The following is an 11,853-nucleotide window of genomic DNA, read 5'->3' as shown; positions in this document are numbered from 1 at the left end:
GTGACCTTTCTAGTATAGTCCAAATAACTTCCTCAACTTATAATGGGATTACATCCCAATAAACCCATCATAAGGTGAAAATATTCTAAGTCAAAAATGCATTTAATACACCAAACTTAGTGAACATCAATAAACCCCTCTCTATGTGGCCAAAGTCATTCAGTAAGCTATTGATTTCACTTATTTACCCCGTGGTCACATCTCCCCTATAGCTTTCTATCCTCCTGCCCAAACTGACCTATCTGCCCTGCAGGCCTATTGCACAATCACCATACTAGGAATTTACTCTCCTTATTATCCTCTAAATTCTCTTCACCTCTCTCCTATATTGGCATCCCTCTTTCTCAGATTCCATATCAGTTTCTTGGGTTTTCACCCTCATTTCCTATTTTTAATGTTATATATCCTTCAGTAGCAACCTGAGAAAAGGAAACAAAGAAAAAAATGTGGAAATTTTGCATGTCTAAAAATGTCTTTATCTTCACTATTGATTAGATAAGAATTCTGGCCTGGAAACCAATTTCCTTCAGCCTTCCCTTCAGAAGGCTTTGTTCCATTTTATTTTAGCTTACAATGTTGCTGTTGATGTGTTCAACACCATACTGATGTATTATTTGTATGCAATCTGGTTTTTTCTCTTAGGAAGCTTTTAGAATCTTGTATCAGTTGGGGTATCATCAAGAAAAATAAGTCATTTTATGTATTCTTTATATAACAAAGTTAATATAGAATTAGGAATTTTCGTGACTGTTGGAAGAGCTGAAGGAGCAGAGAACATGGGAGCCATCACCAAAAATCAGAGGAACTCATGCTAAAGATCTCAGCTCAAGCATAAGGCAGGTGGTTCTCAAAAACTTATTGAAGTTCTTAAAAATCTCTGAACCTTCCACCAATCATCTCAGAGTTCAGTAATGAAGAGGGTAGTTCTCAAAAGTTTGCCAGGAAGCCACTGTGAATCTCTTCTCCACTCACACATTTGGCAGGTTTCTCTCACCAGCACACTCTACCCAAAAACTATGTAGGAAAAGGGATTCTCGAAAATGTAGTTTAGCCTCAAAGATGAATGATAGTAGTGCTGAGTTAACAACAGACTGTGGATGCAGTCTACAACAGCTCAGCATCTGAAGACTCTCATTTTCAACATTTAACTTCCAAATGAAGATATTAGCAATATTATACTTCCCCATTATATGATTTAACTCTTTCCATACAACCAAACCCAGAAGAAACCCAAAGTTCCACTTTTCCATCTTTGAGTAATTGTTTCTTTATTCTCTGATTCACAGTCCACTTTTGCTATCCTATAAACTAAAACTGAAATATAGAAAAAAGCATGATTTACACATTAATACTCTTAGGTGGCATGGGAATGGGAGAGGAGAAAGAGAAAAATATCAGTACATACACAAATATCCAAACATAAGAACAAGACAGGAAATATATGTAGCTACCAAGTGTTTTTTTCTGTAAATGGCCATATGGCCATAAGCGGTATTTATAATTCCCTCCTCTTGCCATACATTCCCTTTTCCCCTTTTCCCCAGCTAGGACCCAAACCAGTTACTTTTTTTTTTTTTTTTAGTCTATTAAGGTGACCTAAATCTTATTCTTGAACTTTTTGTGCCATAAAGGGCCTGCCTGTTTTGGTTGCTATCGTTTCCTACTACTTCTATTACAGAACATGAGAGTACTAAGAGATTACCACGAGAATCTCCTGGACCTCAGGTATTACTCCTTGCTCCCATTGTATAGGAGCAAACCAATTTACTGTTGATAATCAAGATCAATTGTCACAACCAGTACAGTAACCTCTTTTTTTCTGGCCAAATGGCAGTCTCAGCTTCTTGTTTAGTGAAACCATTGATTTTCCCCTGGTAGAAGCATTCCTTGCCCTGGGAACTAAGATCTCGAAGACTAGTAGAGCTCAATAGTGTGGAGATAGAGAGCCAAAACTCTGTTAGTATACCATTAGGTCTAACGGTTTTTGTTGTTGTTGTTGTTGTTGTTGTTTTTGGTGTAACAGTTTAAAAGTGCCTGTTTATACCCTTTGATTTCTGAAACTGCGTATCTACTGTGGGGAAAACTACATTACAAATTAATCACTGGTTCAGAGCATGCCCTGCATCTCAGGTTTTATGCCAGCTCCACAAAGTGGTTTCACTCAGCTGACACCATAACTGAATTTTTGAAGTCCATTCTATGAGGCCAAGCTGCAGGATGATAGGAAACATGGTAGACAGTGAATTCCAAATAATAGCATTAACAACACCATGCTTTCATGAGACAATTGCTGCACTTTGTTTGCTTTTAAATGAGTTCCTTGTCAGAAGTACCATTAAGAAGAGTATCATGATCATAAATAACATATACTCTGTAAGTCCAGGGATGATCATTACAGCAGAAGCATATGGGCAGTGAGGCAAAATGTATATCCATGAGAAAAAAATCATTGTTCTTAAAAGGACAGAAAATCCAATGTACTACCACCAGGTAGCTGGTCGTTTCCCCCAAATACTAGTGCCGCATATGGGCTCAATGTTGGTCTTTGCTATTGGCAGATTGGGCACCCCACAGGGGCCATAGTCCTGTTATTTCATGAAGGTCACATAAATGGAATCATACAACATATATCCTTTTAAAATTGGCTTTTCTTCATTCAACATAATTTCATCCAAGCTGTTGTATGTATTAACAGGTCATTCCTTCTTATTGTTGAGTACTAGTCCCATGGCATAGATGTATGACAATTTCTCCAACCGTCCATCCATTGAAGGATATTTGGGTATTTTCCAGTTTGGAGCTATCACAAATAAAGTTGCTATGAACATTTATATATCTATTTATTTACCTTTGTTTCTGCTATATTATTAATTTCCCACAGTTTTTTTTTCCTGTTCTTTGATTGTTTCTTTTTATAGCACCTTCTTTTTGCTTTCTGGGTAAAAGATATTCTTTTATATTAGCAGATATTAATTATAATTTAAAACAAATATTTTCTTCTATTCTTTGCTCTGCTTCTGTTCCCTCGGAGTTCCTCTGTTTCTTTAATTGTGTAAGACTGTTTCTCCTGTGAACATTTTCTTCATTTTAGATGATCAATGTCGGTTAAACATTTATATTTATTTATTTTTTTAAACATTTATATTTAAAAGCGATGTACTAAAAAATTTATTGGAAGGGCTTCTTGACTAGTTAACTAGGTCCATAAAGATGTTGAAGATTCCTATAAGACAGCCAGTGTCCATGCCATGGCCAGGTTCTTCAAGATGCACTGTGTTGTGCTATATGTTGGCAAATCTAACTTTAATAAAAAAAAAAAAAAACTATACCAAAAAAAAAAAAGGATGCCCTGTTAGTTTTACATCAAGCAAGCATCATTTTCAGATGAATTTGAGGAAGTACAATTTTTCTTTTTGTTGAGTCTTTGGGATTTTAGGTACATAAGATCATATCATCTGCAAGTAGTGACAATTTCACTTCCTTCTTTTGGATATGAATGTCTTTTATTTCTTCATCTTGCTGATTGCTCTAGCTAGAATTTCCAGTACTATAATGAATAAGAGAAGTGGGCATCCTTCATGACATCCTTGTGGGATCTTTGTGTTGTTCTTGATCTCAGAGGAAAAAGCTTTATTTTTTACTGTTTAGTATAAGGTTAGCTGTGGGTTCGTTACGTTTAGGTATATTCCTTCTATTAATAACCAATCTGTTGAGGATTTTTATCCTCAATATAAATGATGTTATATTTTATAAAATGTTTTTTCTGCATTTATTGAGATGATCATATGATTTTTATCTTTCATTCTACTAATGAGGTATATAACATTTATTGACTTGTGTATGTTGAACCATCCTTGCATCCCAGATAAATCCCACTTGATCATGGGATATAATCCATTTCAAGTGTTCTTGAATTTAGTTTGCTAATATTTTGTTGAAAATATTTGCATCTATATTTGTCAGGGATACTGGTCTATGGTTTTCTGTATTTTTTGGTAAGATCCTTATGTGACTTTAATAACAGGGTAATGCTAGCCTTGTAGAGAGTGATATGGAAGTGGCTCCTCTACTATTTTTTAAAAGAGTTTGAGAAGGATGATATTAATTCTTCTTTAAATATTTGGTAGCATTAGCCAGTGAAGCCATCTGGTCCTGAAGTTTTCTACATTGGGAAGTTTTTGATTACTAATTAAACTTTACTCTTTATTAAAATATCTTTACTTATTAGAGGTCTGTTCAGATTTTTTATTTCTTTCATATTCAGTCCTAGTAGGTCATAATGTTTCTAGTAATTTACTGATTTTTTTCTAGATTATATATTTTGTTGGCATATAATTGTTCATAGTAATCTCTTACAATTCTATATATTTCTTAGTATGTTGTAATTCTCTTTGATTTATGATTTCACTTAAGCTCTCTTTTTGTGTAATTAACCTAGTTAAAGGTTTGTCAATTTTGTTTATCTTTTTAAAGTATCATCTTTTAGTTTTGTTGATATTTCCTCCTCTTTTTCTGGCGTTTCTTTCATTTATTTCAGCTCTGATCCTTATTATTGCTTTTCTTCTCTTAACATTGAGTTGAATTTGCTCTTCTTTTTCTAGTTCCTTGAGCTGTAAAGTTAGGTTTTTTAGATGAGATCTTTCTTATTTCCTAATAAATGCATTTATTACTATAAACTTGACGTATCAGATAAAGGGCTAGTATCCAAGATCTATAAAGAACTTATTAGACTCAACAGCAAAGGAACAAACAATCCAAGCTTAGTTTTTCTAATGTAAGTAGCTTGCCCTGTTGTCTTTGGGCTTCCACTTGAATGGAATGTCTTTTTTCTATACCTTCACTTTAGGCTTAAGTGTGTTCTTAAACCTGAATTTAGTCTCTGATAGGCAGTATATTGTTGGTCTTATTTTGTTTTAATCATGCACTCTGTACCTTCTGTTGGTAAATTCATAATACATAGTTAGAGTAATTATTGATATGTAAGAATTTATTGGTGCCATGTTATTTATTGCTTTTTGGTAGTTTTGTATTTTTATTGTTCCATTTCTCTTTCTGCCCACCTTTGTGAACTGATAGTTTTCTGTGGTGATATGCTTTCATTCTCCTCTCTTTACTTTTTGTGAATCTATATGGGTTTTTGTTTTGTAGTTATCATGAGGCTTACATAAAACATTTTATAGATAAAACAGTACATTTTAAGCTGATAGTAACTTAATTTTGATTGCATATGGAAGCTCTAACCTTATATTCCCACTTTTTATATTTTGATGTCATGATTTACTGCTTTTTATGTTGTGTATATTTTAAATACGTGTACAATACAAATTATTGTAGCCATAGTAATTTTTAATTTAATGCCTTTTTCCTTAACCATTATAGTTTAATGGCTAACACAGCATCATATTACAGAATTAGGGTTTTAAAAATCTGTGAATTTCCTTTTACCAATGTGTTCTATACTTTTGTGATACCATATACATAAAATGTGATGGCAGAGGAGTAAAAATTCATTGCTTTTAGAATGGGTTCAAAGTTAAATGACCACCAACCTAATATAGGCTGCAATGTTCATAGGATATTATATGTAAACCTAATGGTAACCACAAATTAAAAATCTATAATAGGTATACAAAAAAATAAAGAGAAAGACACCCAAGAATATCACTAAAGAAGGCCATCAAACCATAAGAGAGGTGATCAAGAGAAAAAAGGAACAGAGAACTACAAAAATAATCATTAAATGTAACAAAATGGCAGTGAGTACATACCTATCAATAATTACTTTGAATGTAAATGGATTAACCACTCCAATCAAAAGACACAGGGTGATGGAAGGATTAAAAAGCAAAACTATCTTGTCTTGTAGTTATGTTGCCTACAAGAGACTCATCACATACCTAAAGATACATGCAAATTGGAAGCGAAGGGATGGGAAACATTTATCATGCAAATGGAAGTGAAAAAAGTGCTGGGGTAAAAATATCTACATCAGAAAAAAATGGACTTTAAAACCAAGAATGTAACAGGAGACAAAGAAAGACACTACACAGTCATAAAGGAAACAATTAGGTAAGAAAATATAACAATTGTAAATATTTATGCATCCAACATGGAAGCACCCAAGTACATAAAACCACTATTAACAAACATAAAAGAAGAAATTAATAGTAATACTATAATAGTAGCAGACTTTAATACCCCACTTATATCAATAATTAGATCATCCAGACAGAAAATCAACAAGAAGAGAATGGCTTTGAATACACACTGGACCAAATGAATCTAATAAATATACTCAAGATATTCTATCCAAAAATAGTAAAATACACAGTTTTTTCAAGTGCACATGGAGCATTCCCCAGAATAAATCACATTAGGCCACAAAACAAGTCTCAATAAATTAAAAAAGATTGGAATCATGCAATGTATCTTTTCCAACCACAATGCTATGAAACTACAAATCAACCACAAGAAAAAAATCTGGAAAGAACAAAATACATAGAGGTTGAATAACAAGCTACTAAACAATGAATGGGTCAACCAAGAAATCAAAGAGGAAAAAAATATTTAGAGACAAATGAAAATTCAGATTATAAAAATTATACCTCAAGAGGTGAGAAAATTTCAAATAAACAACTCAACCTTACACATAAAGAAGCTAGAAAAAGAAAAAAGAAAAAAAAAAAAAAAAAGAACCAAACCCAAAACCAGCAGAAGAGAGAAAATAATAAAGATTAGAGTGGAAATTAATGCAGACTAAAAAACAATAAAACAGATCTATGAAACCAGGAGCTGGTTCTTTGAGAGGATGAACCAAATTAACAAATCATTAGGCAGACTCATTACTGAGAGAGAGAACTCAAATAAATAGAAATCAGAAATGAAAGAGAAGTAACTACCAACACTATAGAAATGCAATGGATTATAAGAGATTATTATGAAAAACTATATGCCAACAAATTGGGAAACCTAGAATAAATAGATAAATTCCAAGAACCATATAACCTTCTAAACCTGAAACAGGAAGAAATAGAAAAATTGAACACACCAATAAGCAAAGAAATTGAATCAGGAATTTAAAAACTCCCAAAAAACAAAAGTCCAGGACCAGATGGCTTCACAGGTGATTTCTACTAAACATTTAAAGAAGAGTTAATATCTATTATTCTCAAAATATTTTAAAAAATAGAATGGGGGGCAGCCTGGGTGGCTCAGAGGTTTAGTGCCACCTTCAGCCCAGAGCATGATCCTGGAGACCCAGGATCAAGTCCCGCATCGGGTTCCCTGCATGGAGCCTGCTTCTCCCTCTGCCTGTGTCTCTGCCTCTCTCTATCTCTCTCTGTGTGTATCTCATGAATAAATAAATAAAATCTTAAAAAAAAAAAAAAGAATGGGAAGGAAAACTTCCAAATTCATTCTATGACACCAGCATTACCCTGATACCAAAACCAGATAAAGACTCCACTAAAAAAGAAAAGTACAGGCCGATATCCCTCATGAACATAGATGCAAAAATCCTTAACAAAATGGATTCAAAAATACATTAAAAAAAACTCATTCAAAAAAAAAAAAACTCATTCACCACAATCAAATGGGATTTATTACTGGGTTGCAAGGGTGGTTCAATATTTGCAAATCAATCAACATGATACATCACATCAATAAGAGAAAGGATAAGAATCATATGATCATTTTAATAGATGCATAAAAAGCATTTGACAAAGTACAATGATAAAAAAAAAAGACAACCCAAAATAGTAGGTTTAGAAGAAACATACATCAATATAATAAAGGCCTTAGATGAAAACCCACAGCTAATATCATCCTAAATGGGGAAAAACTCAGCTCTTTTCCCTACAGTCAGGAATAAGACAAGGATGTCTACTCTCACCACTTTAATTCAACATAGCATTAGAAGGCCTAGTCACAACAATCAAATGAGAAAAAGGAATAAAAGGCATCTAAATTAGTAATGAAGAAATAAGACTTTCACATGTTTCACATTACACTATATATAGAAAACCCCAAAGACTCCACCAAAAAACTTTAGAGCTGTTAAACTAATTCAGTAAAGTCATAAGATACAAAATCAATAAAGAGAAATCTGTTGCATTTCTATATACCCTTAATGAAGCTGAAGAGAGATGAATTAAGGAAACAATTTCACTTACAATTGCATCAAAAACCATGAGATACCTAGGAATAAACCTAACCAAAGAGGTGAAATCCCTGTACTCTGAACACTGTCAAACATTGATGAAAGGAATTGAAGATGACATAAAAAATGGAAAAACAGGGGATCCCTGGGTGGCTCAGTGGTTTAGCGCCTGCCTTTGGCCCAGGGTGCGATCCTGGAGTCCCAGGATTGAGTCCCGTGTCAGGCTTCCGGCATGGAGCCTGCTTCTCCCTCTGCCTGTGTCTCTGCCTCTCTCTCTCTCTCTCCATGTCTATCATGAATAAATAAATAAATAAATGTTAAAAAAAAAAAAAAGAAATGGAAAAACATTCCATATTCATGGATTGGAAGAACAAATATTGTTAACATGTCTATACTACCCAACACAATCTATACATTTAATGCAATCCCTATCAAAATACCAATGGCATTGTTTGCAGAGCTAGAACAAACAATTCTAAAATATCTGTGGAACCACAGAAGACCCCAAGTACCCAAAGCAATCCTGAAAAAGAAAAGCAAAGCTGGAAGCATCACAATTTTGGACTTCAAGTTATAATACAAAATTGTAGTCATTAAAAACGTACTGGAACAAAAAATAGGCTGATCAATGGGACAGAATTGAAAGCCCAGAAATGCACCCACAACTATAGGATCAATTAATCTTCAACAAAGCAGGAAAGAACATCCAATGGAAAAAGACAGTCTCTTCAACAAAGTAGCCATACAGTGTTGGGAAAACTGTATGGCTACATGCAAAGGAATGAAACTAGACCACTTTCTTATGTGATACATGAAAATAAATTCAGAATGGATTAAAGACCAAAAAATGGATCAACACCAAAAAAACAAATAATCCAGTTAAAAAAAGGAGAAGAGGACATGTATAGACATTTTTCCAAAGAAGACATACAGATGGCCAATAGACATATGAAAAAATGCTCTACATCACTGATCATCAGGAGAATGCAAATCAAAACTATGAGATATGACCTCACAGTTGTCAGAATGACTAAATCAAAAACACAAGAAACAACAGGTATTGATGAGGATGTGGACAAAGAGGAAGGCTTGTGCACTGTTGATGAGAATACAAACTGGTGCAGCCACTCTAGAAAACAATATGGAAGCTCTTCAATATGTTAAAAATAGAACTACCCACTCTCTTCTCCAGCAAGCCAAGATGCTGAAAGGAAAGAAGGTGAAGGGGAAGAAGGTGGCCCTAGCCCCTGCTGTAGCAAAGAAGCAGGAGGCCAAGAAGGTGGTCAATCAATCCCGTTTGAGAAAAGGCCCAAAAACTTTGGCATCGGACAGGACATCTAGCCCAAAAGGGACCTCACCCGCTTTGCAAATGGGCGCACTACATCCGGCTGCAGCGGCAGAGGGTCATTCTCTATAAACGTCTCAAAGTACCTCCTGCCATTAACCAGTTCACCCAGACCTTGTACTGCCAAACAGCTATTCAACTGCTTAAGCTGGCCCACAAGTACAGACCAGAGACAAAGCAAGAGAAGAAGCAGATGTTGTTGGCCCAGGCCAAGAAGAAAGCTGCTGGCAAAGCAGATGTCCCCACTAAGAGGCCTCCTGTCCTTCGAGTTGGGGCTAACACTGTCATCACCTTGGTGGAAAACAAGAAGGCTCAGCTGGTAGTGCTCACACATGATGTGGATCCCACTGAGCTGGTTGTCTTCCTGCCTGCCCTGTGTCCTAAGGTGAGGGTTCCCTACTGCATTATCAAGGGGAAGGCCAGGCTGGGGCATCTCGTCCACAGGAAGACCTGCAAGACTGTTGCCTTCAAACAGGTTAACTCAGAAGACAAGGGAGCTCTGGCTAAGCTGGTAGAAGCCATCAGGACCAATTACAATGACAGATATGATGAGATCCACTGCCACTGGGGAGGCAGTGTCCTGGGTCTGAAGTTGGGGGCTCACATTGCCAAGCTGGAAAAAGCAAAGGCTAAAGAACTGGCCACCAAGCTGGGCTGAGTGGACACTGTGGAATTTTCTATCCATAAAAGTAATAAAAGTTTCCCTTTTAAAAAAAAAATAGAACTACCCTATGAACCAGCAATTGCACTACTGGATATTTATCCAAAAAGCATGACAACACTAATTCAAAGGGATACATACACCTCTATATTTATATGAGCATTATTTACAGTAGCTAAGATATGGAAATAGCCCAAGTGCCCATCAACTAATGAATGGATAAAGAAGAAATGATATATATACAATATATATATATATATATCAGGATATCATTCAGCCATAAAAAGAATGAAATCTTGTCATTTTCAATGACATGGGTGGAGCTAGGAAGTATAATGCTAATTGAAATAAGTCAGTCAGAGAAAGACAAATACCATGATTTCAGTCATGTGTGGAATTTAAGAAACAAAACAAATGAGCAAAGGAGGAGAGAGACAAATCAAGAAACAGACTCCTTATATAGAGAACAAACTTATGGTTACCAGAGGGTAGGTCGGGGGAGGGGGGGATTGGTTACATAGGTGATGGGGATTAAGGAGTACACTTGTGATAAACACCAGGTGATGTATGGAATTACTGAATCACTATATTGTACACCTGAAACTAATATTATATGTAATATATTGTATGTAATTTTAAACTAAAATTGAAATAAAAACTTGAAAGAAAAACATATAGAGGATACACAAAAGATAAAGAGAATGAATCTAAGCATACCACTAAAGTAAACCATCAATTCACTAAGGAAGAGAGCAGAAGAATAAAGGAACAGAGGAAGGAACTACAAAATGTCACAGAACAATTGACAAAGTGGCAGTAAAGACGAGCTTGTCAATGATCACTTTAAATGTAAATGGACTAAATTGTCCAATCAAAAGAAGGATGAATGAATTAATAAACAAGACCCATCTATATGCTGATTACAAGAGACTCACTTCAGATGTAAGGACACACATACTGAAATTCAAGTATTGTAAAAAGATAGTCCATGCAAATGGAAACTCAAAGAAAGCTGGAGTAGATATACTTATATCAGCCAAATGGACTTTAAATGTAAAACTATAATAAGACACAAAGAAGGGCATTACATAACAATAATGGGGTCAATCTAGTAAGAGGATATAACATTTACAAGTATTTATACACCAAACATAGGAGCACCTAAATATATAAAGGAAACAAAAACCGATCTAAATGTAGAAATAGAGAGCAATATTAATAGGAGACATTAATACTTCATTTACATGAATTTTTATCTAGACAGAAAATCAATAGGGGGGGATCCCTGGGTGGCTCAGTGGTTTAGCACCTGCCTTTGGCCCAGGGCATGATCCTGGAGTCCGGGGATCGAGTCCCACATAGGGCTACCTGCATGGAGCCTGCTTCTCTCTCTGCCTGTGTCTCTGCCTGTCTCTCTCTTTCTCTGTGTCTATCATGAATAAATAAATAAAATCTTAAAAAAAAAAAGGAAAATCAATAGAGAAACATAGGCCTTAGATGATATTTTGGGCCACATGGACTCAATATATATATATATATATATATATATATATATATAGAACATTCCATCTGAAGGCAAAAGAATACATATTTTTCTCAAGTACAAATGTAACATTCATTCTCCAGGATAAATCTTATGTTAGGCCACAAAACAAGGCTTAGTAAATTTAAGGAGATTGAAGTCATATC

The 11,853-nt window shown here is 34.9% G+C and overlaps 1 pseudogene; it reads left to right on the top strand.

Moving 5' to 3' along the window:
- The first annotated feature begins 9,353 nt into the window (after positions 1 to 9,353).
- LOC121500496 lies at positions 9,354 to 10,161 on the top strand (annotated as a pseudogene).
- Positions 10,162 to 11,853: the final 1,692 nt, after the last annotated feature.

The sequence above is a fragment of the Vulpes lagopus genome, chromosome 10 (genome assembly GCF_018345385.1).
Source record: "Vulpes lagopus strain Blue_001 chromosome 10, ASM1834538v1, whole genome shotgun sequence".
Classification (NCBI taxonomy): domain Eukaryota; kingdom Metazoa; phylum Chordata; class Mammalia; order Carnivora; family Canidae; genus Vulpes; species Vulpes lagopus.
Note: the sequence above shows the minus strand (reverse complement) of the source record. Positions and strands in the feature narration are given on the sequence as shown.